The following is an 18,752-nucleotide window of genomic DNA, read 5'->3' on the forward strand; positions in this document are numbered from 1 at the left end:
GCTAGCTAGACCCGGAGGTATCAGAGCGCTTTACAACAAATATCGTAAAGCAAATATTTATACAGTGTGACGATACACAGCATTGTCTTGTGACGCATCTTGTTCCGGAGGTCTTGGGAGCAAGGCTAAAAGGGGAGTGGAACAGGCGAAGGAAAGTCTTCTTGTTGATGAGTCTAGGTTGTGCGCTAGGCCACGCCCCCTCCCGCTTTATTTACCGCGCCTCCTTCACCGCGCGCATTAGATGGCTACTGACTCCTGAGGCCGAAGCCGGGAGTATTGCTAATTTTAAAAGTGTATTTCTGTTTTTATTCTCTGCTACGACCTTACCCTCTGTTGCTCTCTTCTCCCCGCGCAGCCGATCCAGGCGCTGCTGCGGGTTGTAGAAGGTTTACCGCCATTATTGGGAAAGCTCTGAGGACAGGCCACGCCCATTGATGCTAGGCCACGCCCTCTGTTCTCCTTTTAAATATGATGCACCTTCCCCGGCCGCGTAGCAGACGCGCGCAGCGGGCGGGCCGACGGCACTCCGAAGGCGCACCAAATTCAAGCCCGTCTGCGCCCGTCCGCGCCTGGCCGGGACTCGGGGCCCCCCACCCTGATCGTCTTCTTACCTACTCACATGATCAGCTGCTGGCATACCATGCTGATTGGCCCATCAGCCCTTGCATTCAGGCCCGGATCAACTCTTTTAAAATCGCTCAGTTTGATCGCTCCTATTTCCTACGCCCGTACCCCAGTCCATGCAAGGAGGCGTCATGTCCTGCCTCTCCTCTTCCCCGCTCTAAGCACTCTGTTAGACTCCCCCCTACGGCCTCTATTTCTCTCCTTAACACCCGTTCTGCGGTTAAACACCAATTAGAGCTCCTCAACCTTTTTGATACCACCAAACCAGAGATCCTGTTCCTCACCGAAACCTGGTACACTGCCACCTCCCTCCCCGATATCCTTACCTCCCTCCCAGATTCCTACTACATCCTCCACGCCGACCGCCCTGAGGGGAAGATCGGCGGCGGAGTGGCTATGATAATACGCTCTAACCTTCAATTCCAGTCCCTTCCCCATCAGTCCATTCCCTTTATCGACTTTCTGGTTGCACGCTCCACGAACCTTGCGATCCCACTCACTTTCGTAATCCTCTACCGCCCCCCTCAACCTTTGCCTCACTTCATTCCAGCCATACAGGACTTACTGGCTACTTTGGTGGTCAACAACTCCGCGGTCCTTTTATTGGGTCACTTTAACTTCTGGCCGGGTGATCCACGTGAAGACACCATGTCCAAAGAGTTTTCCGACACCCTTCACTGTCTTAACTTTATCCCTCACATTTTTTTTCCTACCCATGCTCAGGGGCATACCCTTGATCAAGTTTGGTCTGCTAATCTGTCTATTTCTTCGACCACGATATCCCCCTGTGCCTGGTCTGATCACTTCTTGATCACCTTTTCCGCTCCATTGGGGGAGATTAACACCCCTCCTCTCCCAAAAAATACCTATGCTCGTAACTGGAATAGGGTGGACTTGACCGCCTTAGGCCATTCTTTAGCCTCCTCCGCCCCTACTTTGACAGATTTGTCTCCCAATCCACAGGTAGCCACCATCGATACCTGGCTCTTAGAGGCCTGTAACCATGTTGCACCTCTCAGACGAGTCAGAACGCGCCGCCCTCACGATGCCAACAGATGGTTTTCTAGTGCTTTAAAGAACCAGAAGTTGGCACTTCGACAGGCTGAGCATCAGTGGCGCCGCAGATACTGCCCTGACCTTAAGTTCCTTTATTTGACACTACTTAGAGCTTATAAAAAAGCCATACTCGCCACTAAGCTAGAATATTTTTCCCAGTAAGATCATCAGGCAGTAAACAAACCCAAGGAGATATTTGCGATCGTCCACGAGCTTGCTGCCTCCGACAGAGTTGCTCCTAGACCCATTCCTTCCCAATCCCTCTGCAACTCCCTCAATGACTTTTTCATTGAGAAGATTGCTACTATCAAGCAGAATATTCCCATGGCCCCTCTTTCTTTTTCTTGTCCCCCTTTACCCCCATCCCCCTCCTCTCTTGACCAATTCCCCTTGATTTCAGTAGAGGCCTTTCGTACTCTCCTGGGAAAAGTCAAAACTCGCTCCCCTGCTGACATTTGCCCGGCACACATCCTTAGGGAGATTTTATCCTACTGGCCAGTCCCCCCCATTACCTTGCTTAACACCTCTATTACCTCAGGAATTGTACCTGATGTTTTCAAAGCAGCTACGGTAATCCCTATTATAACAAAAAGCCTGCGCTGATCCAACTGCCCCTTCCAATTTTAGACCGATCTCGCTTCTCCCACTCCTGGGCAAGATCCTAGAGAGCCATATCACCTCCTCACTTTCCACTTACATTGAGGCCCATCTTCTCCTGGCCGACCACCAGGCCGGCTTTCGGCCTGCACATTCTACGGAATCTGTTGTCCTTTCGGTGGTTGATGAGCTCAGACGCGGCGCCGACACCAATTCCCCCCAGGCCTTAGTCCTTCTCGTTCTCTCAGCCGCCTTTGACACGGTCGACCACTCCATTCTTCTCGACCATGTCAGGGGCGCCGGCCTACGGGGTCGGCCTTGACCTGGCTCACCTCTTTTTTAGCAGGCCGTACTCAGGCTGTTCGTTTGGAAGGCTTTCTTGCCCCCACCCGCTCTGTTTCTCGTGGGGTTCCCCAAGGCTCTTCCCTTTCCCCCTTTTATTCAATCTTTACATCCATCCCCTCATTATTGCTTTACAGGAGTTTGAGGTCACGGCGTTCAATTACGCTGATGACCTCCAGCTCATTTTCAACCTTTCTTCGTCTCCTGACTCAGTTTCCAGGGTCCACTCTACTCTTACTTTCATTTTCAACTGGATGAACCTCAATCAATTAAAATTGAATCCTGATAAGACGGAGCTGGTTCTCATTGGTGGTCCCTCTAATCCCTGGTCCCCCACTTTTTGGCCCCCCATTTTTGGCTCTCCCCCGTCTCCCTTGGCATCTGTTAAAACCCTGGGCATTAAAGTCAGCCAGGACCTCTCTCTGCGTCCCCAGATTTGCTCGGCTATTTCTTCTTGCTTTCTGGCCCTAAGAACCATCCGGAAAGTCTCACACTACTTCACGGTCGAAGCCCTTAAACTCATTGCCTTGGCAATGATCCTATCCTGCCTAGACTATGGCAACGCCCTGTATGTGGGCATTCCTGCCTACGAGGGCCGTCGCCTGCAAGTTATTCAAAATCAAGCGGCTCGCCTTATTTACAGGCTCCCCAAGTCTAATCACATTACTCCCTTGCTTAAGACTCTCCATTGGCTCCCCATTAGGGAGCGCTCGCTCTTCAAGATGGGCTGTCTGATTTTTATGTCTCTAGCTGGCACTGCCCCCGCATTCATTAGATCCAAGATCAATGTATATGTTCCCGTTAGAAATCTTCGCTCTTCCACCCAGTTCCTTCTCCTTGTCCCCCGATTCCGCAAAAAGAAATCGGGTGGCTCCAGGTTTTCGACACTCGCTCCCCTCTTCTGGAACTCACTTCCTCAGGCAATTAGGTCTATTCCTTCCTATTTGGACTTTCGAGCAGCTCTGAAAACTTATCTTTTCACCTCTGTCTTTTCTTCTTAATTCCCGCCCTTCTCCTTGCTTCAGTGTTAGTTTCCTTCTTCAGCGCCATGAAACCGTTTAGTAATAGAGCGCTTTACAAAACCCTTTCAACCTCAACTTCAACTTAGCAGGATTCCTTTTTGGAAGGGGCTCAGTCACATTGTGCGTCATCTCTCACTTTGGGTGTGCTCTGTTGAGGAAGAGGTCTTTGAGCTGTCTTTTGAAGTTTATGAAGGAGGGGTTGGTCCTGATGTGAACTGGTATGGAGTTCCAGATTTTTGGTGCATTTCCCGAAAAGGAGAGAGACAGGGTTTTTTGTTTGCGGGCTTTTGGTGGAATGAGAAGAAGGGTATTGGTGCTCCTGAGATTCCTCGCTTGTCCTGCCTTTTTGAGTTTGGAGGCCAGGTAGGCCGGTTTTCCGGTGTGAAGAGCTTTGTCTGTGAGACAGGTAGTTCTGAAATTGGCACACATTTCGATTGGTAGCCATTTTAGTTCTCTTAGGGAGGGAGAGATGTGGTCATATTTCTTTGCTCCTGTGATCATCCTGGCAGCTGTATTTAGGGAAACTCGGAGGGGAGCTAGGTGAGAATTTGGCGTGCCCGTGAGAGTCCCGTTCCCTTAGTCCAATCTGGACAGCATCAGGGATTGAGTGGCCAGTTTAAGATCGTTGGGGGGGATGAAGGGTTTTATTTTGTTGTATAATTTTAGGTTCAAGAATGCGCTCTTTGCTGAGTTCTTGGTATGTTTGTCCATGTTTAGGCTTGTGTCCAGGGTGATACCCAGGGATTTTACAGAGTCTGTCAGGGTGAGCTTGCAATTAAGAGCGTCAATGGATTTTAGCCATTTTGTGGCTAGGGGGGTCTGCTACTTGTTGGAAATTAAAAGGATTTCCGTTTTGTCTTGGTTGAGTTTAAGGTGGTTGTGGGATAGCCATTGTTGGACTTCTTGTAGGGTGTTGTTTAGTTTCTGTATGTCTCCTAGTGATGATGTTTCAAGGTAGATCTGGGTATCATCGGCATAGAGGTGGAAGGGGATGTTGGCTTTTTTGAGTATGGAGGTGAGGGGTTCAATGTAGATGTTAAACAGTGATGGGGAGAGAAAGGATCCTTGTGGGACTCCCCTAGTTATGGGGAGAAGGTCAGACGTGAAGTTGTTAATTTGTATTCTTTGTAAGCGATTCTGAAGGAAGGAGGTTAACAATTGTAGGACCACCTCCTCGGCACCGATTATTTCACGGAGTGCATTTATGAGCAGATTGTGGTCAACCGTGTCAAAGGCTGCCGATAGGTCGAGGAGTATGAGTAGGCAGCGATGGCCTGCATCGAGTGATTTGTAGACATCATCAATAATGTTCAGGATTGCTGTCTCTGTGCTGCAGCCTTTTCTGAAGCCTGATTGGTGAGTATCCAGAAGATTGTTGCTGTCAATGTGCTGGTTAAGTTGAAGGAGAACACACCTTTCCAGGGTTTTGATAGGAGAGGGAGATTGGAGACCGGCCTGAAGTTTTTAGGGTTGTTTGGGTCCGTGCCCATTTTTTTAAATAATGGCGTGACTTGGCCCATCTTTAGGCAGTCTAGCGTGATTCCCGTACTCAGGGAGCTATTCATGATCTGGGTCTAGAGGTGGGCTAGGGTGAGGTTGTGTTCTTTAGCCAGTTGGATGGGAATCGGATCCTCTATGTGTGAGAAGGGTTTGGACCTGAAAATCATTTCCGTGATGTCTGCTTCAGAAATGTGTTTGAATGTCTTCCAGCTGCACGGAGGGTGATGAGGGGTGGTATTTCCTTCAATGCTGGGAGGCAGGTTGTCGTTAGTTGCCAGGAGGTGTTCATCAAGGGAGCATTCAATCTTGGTGATTTTATCATGAAAGAAATTAGCAAACGTGTCACACAGTTCTTTGGAAGCCTGTATGGTTGATGTGGGAGGTTTGGCTGTTTGTTGTTTGATGAGATTGAATAGTTCTTTTGGACAATTTTGAGCGTTGTCTAGTGCACTACGGAAGAAGGTGGATTTTTCATTTTTGATATGCTTATTGTATTTCCTACGTTCTGATTTGAGCTGGTCAAGGTGGGTTGAGGATGGGTTGTTCCTCCAGAGTCTTTCTGCGGCTCTGAGATGACTTATTTCAGAGTTTAGGTCTGTATTGAACCAGGTTCTCGATGGGTTGTTCCTGACTCTTTTTTGCTTCAGGGGGGCTATTTAGTCTAGTATGGTTGTCATTGTTGTGTTGTAGTGAGTGGTGAGCTTAATGCCCATGGAACGCATTCCCAGGGCAGAGTAAGGCAATACAGCGATAAGGTTTATGTCACTGTCGAACCACATTGCATGGTGCAAGAGTGACGTAAACCGGCTCATAAATTCACCCCACAGTGATTTTAAATGAAATATCTGTATTTACTGACTTTGTTACTAAGCTTTGCAATTATGGGGATTAAAGCCAGTTGAACTCTGGTCTAAAATAATATTTCTCTGCAGTTTCCTTAAAATATACTTATAAGAATCTACTCATAGTTTGTGTGGAACATTTTTTGTTTTGTACAAAGGGGGCCTGCTAAATACTTTAGTTCTTGCTTTTCAGCGCTTTCTCAAAGTGATCGAAATAAGTGCTTGTCATTTCTAATTCCCCTTCATTTTCCAACAAGTCGAGAGATATTTAGCATTCTATGAATCATTGTTACATTTCTGTTGCTGCTGTAATTGTTCTCACCTTATTGTGTTTTATCAACCAAATGCCACATTCTGCCAACTTTATGTCTGACTACACAGTTTATTCCATCAAAACATATTCATACTTAAAGAATGGGTTTTGGTTCAACACCCTTCAGCTATGGCTTGTTTGAGATGTCTATCACATTTTGTATCAACCCACAGGCATATGGAACATTTGTACATTTTGAAGGGAGTTACTTGAAAATTAGGTTGTCTTACTCATGCCAGTACAGCACTTACTGTGGAAAGTGAATCTCATTAGCAATTGGACCTTGTAATGTTTAAACCTCTGTTCTCAAAATATCAAAATATTCCAAACAAAAGCCGCATGGAGAATAGAAGCCATACTGTATCTTTGTATGTATGTAAGTACATATTTATGTGTAAGTTATTTATCATGAACCTAACAAAAAATGCAGCAGAGCATTCTACTGGGTGAAAGTCAAAGACAGATTCAACATGAGGCTGTTGCATGGTTTAGGAGGAAAGTGTCCTTCTGATCTGGTTCTGTGTATGTGTGGGATTTGTGCTAGCAACAGTTCTGTGGCGTGGAAGTGTCTAGGTGGTTGGTGCTAGAAGATTCATCTGTTCAGGTAGGTGGGGCCTAAGTCGTATTGTGCCTCGAATATGTGTGTGAGGACTTTGAAATAAGCACATTTTTGTATTGAGAACCAGCAGAGCTCCCTGCGCTGTGGTGTGTTTTGTGTGAAAGGCTAAGGATGAGTCTGCTGCCAAGTTCTTCATGGTTTGGAGTCTGTCAGTGAGTTACTTGGTGATCTCGCTGTAAAAGGTGCTCCTGTTGTCCAACTTGCTGGTGACTACGGCGTGAGTGACTGTTTTTCTATTGTTCCGTGTGAGCCATTTGAAGATCCTCCTCAGAATCTTCAGGATGGGGAACCAGGATGCAGTGATGGCGTTGTCTTGTGTGGTCATGTCCAGTTTGTTATTGATGATTGTTCCATAATTTCTGGTGTGGATACTGGGTGTGGGTCTCAGTTCAGCTGGCCACCAGTTGGAGTCCTATGCTGAGGTTCTCTTCCTTAAGATCGCTACTTCTGTTTTGTCCTTGTTGAGCTTGAGACAGATGCCTTTCAATCAGTTAGCAACTTCGGTCATCCAGGTGTGTCTTTAGGTCTTTCCTAAATTACACCGGGGTTGGGACAGTACTGATGGATACAGATCCTTAGCACATAGATGATGAAGCCTATTGTCTTGTTTTTTTTTCTTTTTTGCACTTCTTCCTATACAGTCTGATGATGTTCTGGCTTTGGGAGTGTCGAGGGCCACCAGTAGTGTGTTTTGCTGTGTACACTCAAATGAGCTCCCTAACAGAAAGGAAGTGAGTGGCTTGATGCGCTGCTTTTATGACTGCTATTAAGATTGTATGTAATGACCTGTGTGTGAATTCAAAAATGTTAATCTACTCTGCACTTAGAATGCTGAGTAAATGCCAAGCAAGTGGTGTGAAATCTCCATCTTGCATGCCGGTCATAACCTTTGGCATATATAGCATGTGTACCTTCACAAGTGGGCCATGTGAATAATGTGTTTACTTGGCAGAAATTTTTGAATGACTAGGATATCAATTAAAGTGCAAAACTGCTCCACTATTCGCTGCTAGGTGCTCAGCCAACAATAAACCATAGTAAATCGTGAACTATACAGGGGATAGCAAAAACTATAATGTTCATCAAAATGCAACATCTGAATGTGACGTGTGAAACCTTTTTCTCGTTAATTGTGTCATGTGATAAGAGAAGAAACAAAAGGAAACCATCTTGTAGAGGTAGCTAAACAACCAAATACATGTGTGTGCAATAGATTTAGGGGCAAAATAGATCAGATCCAACCACCCTCATAGTGAAACACCATCTGGTCTTAATAGAACATAAACACCAATCTATCGACCTATGGAGTTGAGTCTAAAGTGCCGTAGATATCTATAATAAGTTAATACTGAAAAACCACCTCTGTTAATCAAATGTCACTTTAACATAGTATCAACTAAATTGTCACCATGATACTACGTGAGGTAGTTGAACAGTAAAAGAATGCTAGATGTAAAATGCATGTGTCATGTGAAACATTAATATGAGACAACAAAATAATCAAGCCTCAGACAATTAAAATGTGGATCTTAAAAAAATAATAAACATAATTTTATAAAAATAGATGTATCGCTAATCACAATTAAATATAATACATATAATGAAGAATGGAGGTTTTTTATGGCATTAAAATAACATTTGAACTTTAAGTTTTGGGACTTGCTTGAGTGTATGAGCGGCGCTGAAATTTTATATTACACTGTGGCAATAGTGTAAATTTGGAAAATAATGTTTTAACTAGAGACGTAAAAAAAGAACTATAACTATGGTATTTTGAATGTTTGTGCAGTTTAAATGTGGTTGTAGTAGGGTACTATTATAAGAACACCTAACTACCATACTTCTAACCTTTGCCTTTTTGTGGGTTTCATGGGCTTTTAGAAGTTGTAATTGGTTGTACACTCATTCCTATGCTGTTAATGTCCTTTAGGGTTTTATATATATATATATATATATATATATATATATCTCACAACACTTCCTGTACCTCCTTGCGGCGAACACGAAAGACAACGTCCCACGCAAAAGTTCACAGTCACAGGTAAGTTTTTATTTCCTCATAGAATCACTCCTCACATATATATATATATATATATCCACACAGAAAACGACCGTGTTACCGAAGTCATGTCCCGTAGACAGGTGGTGCATCACGCCGGGCAGGCCTCCCGGAATTATTAATCCACACTTATCGATCCTCAAGGAAGACGCACTCTCGAAATTAAACCCAATAGATTTATTCAGCAATTGTTACGCGTTTCGACAGACTCGCTGTCTTGTTCACACAGTGCATGTTAGCATAACGAGGTCTTACATAGGAAATGACATCGAAAACGGACTTCACTTGATAATGCAACAACGGCGGCCATTTCTTAATGGCACAAAACCCTTATGTATATGAGCTATTCTAGTAGCTTGAAACTGAAATACGTGGTTTAAATGCCGCAGAATATAACCAAAATGATACATAATCATAAAATCAAACGCATAATGTTGAACATAAATGTACACATGATTTTCGTGTTATTGGGACAATTGTAGCGTTTGTAAGACAAACCAGTTGATTACTGGACGAGGTCATACCATAGTGGTATCTATGAGAATTCATAATGCTGATGCAAAAACCTCAATCTACTGTGCATTGTAAAAAACGGATTGGTTCAATACATCCAAAATGGCAACCATTCATAAACAGCGCAAAAAAACATTTCTCTATATCAGCCTATATAGTGTCTACAACCATAGCTTTGTATTTAGCGCAATGGCATATAAAATCAAAGAACAGTCAAAATCGTAGTGATAAACATAATACAATGCCTTCTTGCTATAGTGTCTTACACAACGCTAATAGATCATACAAATTGTACATTCATTTGTTTGTCAAGATCATTTTGTATCTAGTTAATGCACCATTGTGGTGTTCAATTATCGGTCCGTTATCATCCTGTCAAGACCTCAGTTATCTGAAAAAAGTGTCCAAAGTGAAAAAGAATAATGAAAGAATAAGAAAAGAAGCAGACTTAGCTGTAGTGGACCCACAGACCAAGGAAGAAAAGGGTAGGGAGGCCGGAACGGATAAGACAGTCTGCAAACGGTACGACCCTTCCTTTCCTCCTGTGAATAAAGAAGAAAATGAAGTGATGATTAAAATAATATGGAACTCACTTCTGACAGCACAGTGCTTTCACATACTTAAAAACACATCAAATTATAACATGGTACAGATATGGACAAGAAATACTCAATTATTCATTACGTAGATGTGTACTCAATTCTTCGTCAAGATTGTGGCCCTTAGGATATTTGGTTTCCAGTTCAATTATCCATTTAGATTCGCGTTTGCGAAGTTGTAATACCCGGTTACCCCCTCTGGGGCCCGAGTGTACTTGCTCGATCACAAAATAACCCAAAAGAGAGCTATTAGAAAGATGGAAAGTTTCGAAGTGTCTGGCAATGGGATAGTGGGTATCTTTTTTGTTTATAGCACGCATGTGCTCTAACACTCTTTTTTTGGCCATAAATGTGGTGCTGCCTACATACCACATTTTGCACGGACATGTCAAGACATACACACAATACGGAGTACTGCAGGTTAGAAACTGAGAAATATTTTTAGGTAGAGTTTGCCCTGGGATCTTAAAATGTTTAGTCATGTGACTATTGCGGCACGCCTTACAGTGTCCGCATGGGTAGAAACCTTTAAGATTGTGTTCACTGCTAGAATGTTTTGGAGTTATATCATTTTGAGTAAGAATTTCTCTCAGACTTCTGCCTTTTCTATATGTGATTCTGGGTCTGTGATGAAAAGTTTTGTCGATGATGGGGTCACTTGTAAGTATATCCCATGAATGTGAGGATGACTCTATTTTCCTCTTGTTTGTTGGTGATGCTAGTTTCTATTTTTTCACTCAACGTTTGTTTGCGATCAATTTGGTTTACTCTATTCAAAGCTTTTTGCAGGACCCATGAAGGGTAACCTCTCTCTTTAAATCTTTTGATCATGATATCTTTTTCAAGGTCAAATGCTGCTGTAGTACTGCACATGCGTGCTATAAACAAAAAAGATACCCACTATCCGATTGCCAGACACTTCGAAACTTTCCATCTTTCTAATAGCTCTCTTTTGGGTTATTTTGTGATCGAGCAAGTACACTCGGGCCCCAGAGGGGGTAACCGGGTATTACAACTTCGCAAACGCGAATCTAAATGGATAATTGAACTGGAAACCAAATATCCTAAGGGCCACAATCTTGACGAAGAATTGAGTACACATCTACGTAATGAATAATTGAGTATTTCATGTCCATATCTGTACCATGTTATAATTTGATGTGTTTTTAAGTATGTGAAAGCACTGTGCTGTCACAAGTGAGTTCCATATTATTTTAATCATAACTTCATTTTCTTATTTATTCACAGGAGGAAAGGAAGGGTCGTACCGTTTGCGGACTGTCTTATCCGTTCCGGCCTCCCTACCCTTTTCTTCCTTGGTCTGTGGGTCCACTACAGCTAAGTCTGCTTCTTTTCTTATTCTTTCATTATTCTTTTTCACTTTGAAAACTTTTTTCAGATAACTGAGGTCTTGACAGGATGATAACGGACCGATAATTGAACACCACTATGGTGCATTAACTAGATACAAAATGATCTTGACAAACAAATGAATGTACAATTTGTATGATCTATTAGCGTTGTGTAAGACACTATAGCAAGAAGGCATTGTATTATGTTTATCACTACGAATTTGACTGTTCTTTGATTTTATATGCCATTGCGCTAAATACAAAGCTATGGTTGTAGCCACTATATAGGCTGATATAGAGAGATGGTTTTTTGCTCTGTTTATGAATGGTCGCCATTTTGGATGTATTGAACCAATCTGTTTTTTACAATGCACAGTAGATTGAGGTTTTCTCATCAGCATTATGAATTCTCATAGATACCACTATGGTATGACCTCGTCCAGTAATCAACTGGTTTGTCTTACAAACGCTATGATTGTCCCAATAACACAAAAATCCTGTGTACATTTATGTTCAACATTATGCGTTTGATTTTATGATTATGTATCATTTTGGTTATATTCTGCGGCATTTAAACCACGTATTTCAGTTTCAAGCTACTAGAATAGCTCATATACATAAGGGTTTTGTGCCATTAAGAAATGGCCACCGTTGTTGCATTATCAAGTGAAGTCCGTTTTCAATGTCATTTCCTATGTAAGACCTCGTTATGCTAACATGCACTGTGTAAACAAGACAGTGAGTCTGTCGAAACGCGTAACAATTGCTGACTAAATCTATTGGGTTTAATTTCGAGAGTGCGTCTTCCTTGAGGATCGTTAAGTGTGGATATATATATATATATACATATATATATATTCACTGAAAAAACCATAGGTTTTATAGACGTTAGTTAGAAATTAGCATTTACAAAACCTTTGAACTTAACTGAAAAAAACATAGGTTTTACAGACGTTATAGTTATAAATTAGTATTTACAAAACCTTTCAAATTCACTGAAAAAAACCATAGGTTTCAGGGACGTTATAGTTAGAAATTAGCATTTAAAAAACCTTAGAAATTCACTGAAAAAACATAGGTTTCAGGGATGTTATAGTTAGTTGGTCATTTCACTCGTACAAAAACAGAGAAATTCAAATGTTATAGTTAGTAGAGCTAACTATAACTCGCGCCCCCGCAATGCACTACTGATGAAATCACATATTACATCACTTATGACATGGTCAGTGACATCACTGATGACATCCCTGATGACATCATCCAGTGAATGTGTGTTTTTGTAAAGTTTAAATATATTTTATATCTGTTAATGCCAAGGTGTAGTGAAGAATGAGTTGGTGTAGAAGTGTCTGGGTACAGGATTTAATAGATGTGTGACTGACTGTATAAGTTAGTGATTAAATGTCTCTTACTGAATGCATGGTTAGTGACTGAACTGTGTGAATGTCTGTATCAGTCTCTCAGTTGTTGTATAAGCTGCTGCATGGGTTGATGATTAGGTACATGACTGTCTATATGGGTTACTTATTGGTAGCATAAGTATTTGTATGGGTGGCTCAGTGTTTGTGTGTGTAGGTGGATGGGCGGTGTGTGACTTTCTGCCAACATGTGTGTGTAGCTAATTTACTGGGTGTATGGGTTCAATAGTGCATGTGTAAATAGCTGTTTCGGTGAGTGAGTGTGTATCAGTGTGTTGGTGAGTGAATGTATATCTCACTGGTAGATGTGTGAGTAACTACATATGTGAAAGGCAGTATATGTGAGTGTTGGAGTATATAAATGACTCTATGTGATAGTGAATAATTGTGAGAGTCAGGAATGCGAAAGCATCTTAGAGACATGCATTCCACCTCTTTGTCTAAAGCAGGAAGGTGCAGAGAGCTGGAGTTGGCCCATCTGGAGAAAGGAACATCTGCCAGATCTGGGAATGTCGCAACAGCTGCACCGTCCACTTCCTCCACGGCTGCCCAAGTACTCCTACCATCAAGTGCTTCTGCATCGACCGCCATGCCACCACCTGGCTCAGCAGTTAATGTCAACCTCTTGAGGCAGCAGTGGAAAAAAATATTTTTAGGACTGTTTTCCATTTCATTATAGCTGGTTATTATTGCATCTTTTCCCCTTACAGCAGCAGGTAGTAATACATCGAATGAAGAGCAAAGGAGAAGGTAAGTGACAGGTAAGTAACAGTATGTAGGCATGTATAATAACAGGACAGAAATTTTACATTTTAAGTTTTAAAAATCAATGAGATACTTCATTTAAAACAGTGCGTTGATTTGTTCACATTCACATAATAAATTACATTTTTTAATGTACTGTGGTTCAAATAGTAGTAGCAATTACTTTACTAATGTATTCTTTCATTTATCAACCAAAACATAGAAAAACTGATGGGAGGGTGTTTGCAATAAACCAACCCACTGGCAATAGTTTTGGCTGGCACTCAAAGCCATCATTGTTTTGCTCAGCATTCCACCTCAGTTTTGCCCTAACCATAAGGAGATAAGTCTTCACACTGCTCATTATGGGAACAGTCATGCCTGAATAGCCTGTTTGTAATAAGTCAACCTACTGCCAATAGGTTGGGGTAATACTGCAAGCCATTGTTGTTTTGCTCAGCAGGCCACCTCCGTTTTGTCCTAACCATATGGAAATCAGCCTTCACATTGCTCCATATGGGCCCAGTTCAGCTCCGACAGCCAAGCCAGGTCCTCCGTAAACCAGAAAGCAAGCAACCCCAGATTGGTTTTGCCCTAGTTATTGGCTCATCAGCTGGATACAGGTTGGTTCAGTGACACAGTGACCATGAGACCCACGTCAGGGCATTCTCATGCTACTTTGGGCCATATTTTAAACACACAAAAGGTGTTGGGAGGCTGCTTGGGATAAGTGTAACCACTGGCAATAGCTCAGGGTAACACTGCAACCCATTGTTATTTTGCTCACCATGCCACATCGGTTTGGACCCAGCAACAGGAAAAACATTTATCACCCTGCTCCTCATCATAACAGTGCAGGCTGAAGTGATAAGCCAGGTCATCCCTGAGCCAGAACACAATCAACCTAAGATCGGTTTTGGCCTAGTTATGGACTCATCTTCTGGGTATAGCTTGGTTAAAGTGACAAGCAGGTCGTCCCTGAACTGGAATACAAGCAGCACAGAACTGTTTTTGCACTAGTAATGGCCATCTGCTGGATACACATTGGTTGTAGTGACACAGCGAGCACAGGAGCCATGTGTGGGCATACCCATACCACTTAGGGAGGTACACGAAATACACAAATGGGTATTGGTTCCTTAACACTGTAAAAGTTTCCAGTAACATATTGAATGTCATCATTACTAACATATTTGTACATCCGAAGTAAAACCACATGTCATTATTGCAGATAATGTAAATACTGTTAACACAACTCTAGAAATATTGGGCTATGTTTGTAGTGGAATGGAAATAATAATGCAATAGCAATGTGGGTAACTAAGTCAATTGTGCTTGTTAGGTTGCATACTATTAGTTGATTTTATCATGTAATTAAAGTTCATCTCTGATTGACATCTGGTTTCAAAAAAGCACCCAGTATATAACATATTAATGGTAGCTTTCCCTTTTAATCCTATCCTGTATTGGCTTACATGGTAATATGACCTTAAATATCACTGAAATAGTTGAAGGTAGATGTTGGACTTGGCCCTTCTGGCAAGTTCACCCCAAAACCTTTTGCTTTTATCATAGCCTTTTTCCTATGTTGTATTAGTGGTTTTAGGCCTCTAGGCGCTTTTACACTGTGTCCCAGTGGAAGGTGCGTGCGCTCTGTGCATGTTTTAGTGAGACTGACCTGCCCTCCCATAGGAATGCATGGGGGATCTGAGTGACCGTGTTCAGTCCTAATGTGAGAGGAGTGCAGGGTCGAGTTTGGTATGTGCGAACTCGTGAGATTGAATACTGCGCGATGATGTGTGTGGCGTTACTGTGTCTAGTGTAGAAGTGCCACTTCTAGAAGCTGGCATATCTGTGTAATAAATGTGAAGTGACTGTCTGGCTTGTGATTGGCTGGTGTGCCTGGCTCCAGGAGTCAGGATGGGTCTGCCCCGGTGGTGAATGGAGAGATCTGCATATTGATGGCAGGGAGGAGTACACCTGGGACCCGAATAGGGCTGGACTTTCCCTCCACAATGCTGGCTCCACCCCCTGTGGTGCGTCTAATGTCCCTGGCCTGTCCTGTGAATAGGGAGAGGGGCTGAGCAAAACAAAGTGCTCGGGAACCAGTTGCATCTGGTTCGCCCCTTCCCTGCACCTTTGGAGACAAAGGATTTTGTGTATAAAAGAGGGGCTGTGACCCCATGAAAATGTTCTTGTTCTTGGACTAGAAACTACCAGGGGCGTGCTGCTGCTGGGGCTCAGGGGAAGGCTTGCCTCCCTGGGCCCTGCCCAGCCCCTGGATGCCCTGGATGCTGGAGGGCTTCTTTTGGACCCTCCTGCCTGGCCTGAGGATGGCTGGGTGACTGTCCTTGCACTGAAAGCCTTGCCCTGCATGGCCCCTTGCCCCACAAAGACTGGCTGCTGTTTGACAGACCTGCTGCTTTTCTTTTATTTTTTGAAGATGAACTTGTGCTCACTGCGATCTCCAAGGGCCTGGAAGCGAGCTGGCCCCCTGACCTGAGTCCCAGGAGCATTGGACTCTGCCTGCCTGCATCTGAGCCGCGAAGACATTGCTGACCTCTCCCTCTGCTGCTGGAGCTGCCCCCAAGTGCGTCCCATATCGCTGGACTGCTGTAAAGCCGACCTGTGCCTGCCCGCACCCGTGTGACCCGCTCTGACCATGAGCCGTGCCCACACCGTGTCGCTGGGCTGCCCACACCCACTTCGCCCTCCTCTGAAGGGTGCACTGTTCTGCGTACCACTCCCCTTATTGCCATTTCCGTTGTTCTCGTAGTAATAGCGGCAGGTGCCCACCCCGCCTTATGAAGGTAATTTCAAATTTGGAGGGAGCCTACCCCTCATGGCACTTTTCAACTTATACTCAAAGCGGGTTCCCACCCCGCATTTCCCCACCGCGGCCCGAGCCGCGTCCGAAGATTGCCGCCGAGTCCGCGGCCCGCCTGGTTGTGGGAGGGTCCATTGGACGGAAGCGGAAGTGCAGCCATTTTGGGGGAAGAGGAAGTCCCGTAGCCTCGCAGGCTCCCCCTGCAAAGTCCCGGTCCCAAGATGGGGGACCTGGTGAAGACCTGCGCGTCGAGAGGACGGGGATCTCATGAGAAGAGAGAGCCCCGCCATGACCGCCGCCTGAGAGAAGAATGCAGCCCGAACAGAGGAATCCCCTGCACCGGAGCCCAGCGAGTTAGGGCCGGGCAGGGGACATGGGAAGTTGCTCCCCCTCTTTGAGGGAGCAGCGTCCGTTAAGGCGCCCGTACGGGGCACCGAGTCAGAGCGGCCCCGTGTGTGCAGGGGGCCGCTCCAATGATGAGCGCCTTCATTCTTGAGCCTGCATGGCTCCAAAGTGGCCTTCATACTTATTCTAGAGCACAGAGAGGCTCCAACGCTGGGGTCCAGGTATTTCTAGTGCTTTGGTGCAAGTTCTTTCTTGGTGCAAGTTCTTTTCTGTATTAGCGCACATTGATTTCAGGAGCCCCGTGTGGCTCCACAGTACTGGGGGACATGTTGTTTTTAGAGCCTAGGTGGCTCCAACGTTTTGGCATATTGTTTCAGGGGCCACTGAGAGCCTATGCCTCATACTTGACTTCCACAGCGGCACAGCACTTAGTGCCAGCTGCAGCATTTAGGTCCTGTCCTTGTCCCCAGCTAAGTAGTGTCTTGCAGAGATCTGCAAGTACATCCCCTGGGTAGGCACTCCAATGGGTAATCAAACTAAGTTGATTCATGCAAAAGTGAATCCTTTTAAGATGCGTGTTTTTAAATGCTTTTATTCAGCAAATTAGTTCAATTCGATATTGTTTGGCATATCAAATGTTCATTTGTAATCCATACTAGCAAATCTATGAATCTTGATCTCCTATGCATTTCGGGCTGGGACGCCCTTGGTCACGGAGCACTGTTGAGGAAGGGAGGGAGGGATGAGTCAGTGAGGATATACCGCCTGGATTTACACGTGCTTAATGTGACTAAGTGCAACAATAACTAAAACGGGTGTGTTTGCTAACGTTTTAGTGACTGAGTGAAGGTACTGGGTAGTGCAATGGAAATTACTGCGTGTGTTGGTTGAATGCGCGCTGCGCAATGACATGCTGGGTTCTGTAGTGCTGTGGGCGAAGAACACTTACTTCATAGATACCGGTGGCAAAGCGTGCCGTCCATCGCTTAGTCGAGGGGTCTGCGTGTGGTACGGGCGGGTGCTCGTTATGTTTAAACACTCGGTGATGTGACGTGAAGAAACGTAAACATAAACAAAGGACTACTCGGAAGTATGCACGGTGGCGGCCATCTTAGAATGTGGGGAGATAGAGTACAGGTAATGCAAACTGGGGAGAATGCAGAGAGACAATGTCAAAAAACAGAAGTAGTATTACGTGAATAAACAGTAACATAATAAGCAATGCATCATATTAGTATTACAGGTAACAACTATACTCAATACGGTCATTAAGACCATGCGGCTTCAGAGTCTGTAACAGATAAATCCATTCAAGTTCTCTTTTTAACAAGAGTTTATGATTGTCAATCCCTTCTCGTTTGGTGAGGGTTTCAAGTACTATGAATTTTAATTGGGCGATGGAATGCCGAGCCTCAGCAAAATGCATGGCGATGTTGGATTTCTTAACTTTCAGCCTGATGTTAGATTTATGCTCGTTGAGGCGAGTTTTAATTTTCCGTTCGGTTTTACCGATGTACAGCTTTCCACAGGGACATTTCAAAGCATATATCAAATTCATCGAGTCACAGGTAGCATCAACTTGAAGTTTAATGTTGTGACCTTTCATTGGGTGCTGGATACTGTTTAGGGGTGGGCGGAATTTGCGGAATTAACCTTCGCAAATTATCGCGAGAATGTTTAAAATTATCGCAAACAAGCAGAAATATCGCGAAGATGCGGAAGTTTTTTTCCGGCATGTTCGCGAGATTTTCTGCATGGTTGCGGGTCGCCAACTTACCCATGTGGTTGCTTGCGGGCGCGGCCATCTTGTTTTGAGTTGTTCTCGCGGTGCATGATCGCGAGAAGAAAGACGTGATCGCGCGACGCATGACGTCACTGCGAGCGCGAACTGTCGCGAGACAGCGCAAATGGCTAAAAACAATACAACATCTCATGGAGAACGCGACCGGATCAAGAAAACTTGTCGGCGAACGCAGGGAT

The sequence above is a fragment of the Triturus cristatus genome, chromosome 3_2 (assembly GCF_964204655.1).
Source record: "Triturus cristatus chromosome 3_2, aTriCri1.1, whole genome shotgun sequence".
NCBI lineage: Eukaryota > Metazoa > Chordata > Amphibia > Caudata > Salamandridae > Triturus > Triturus cristatus.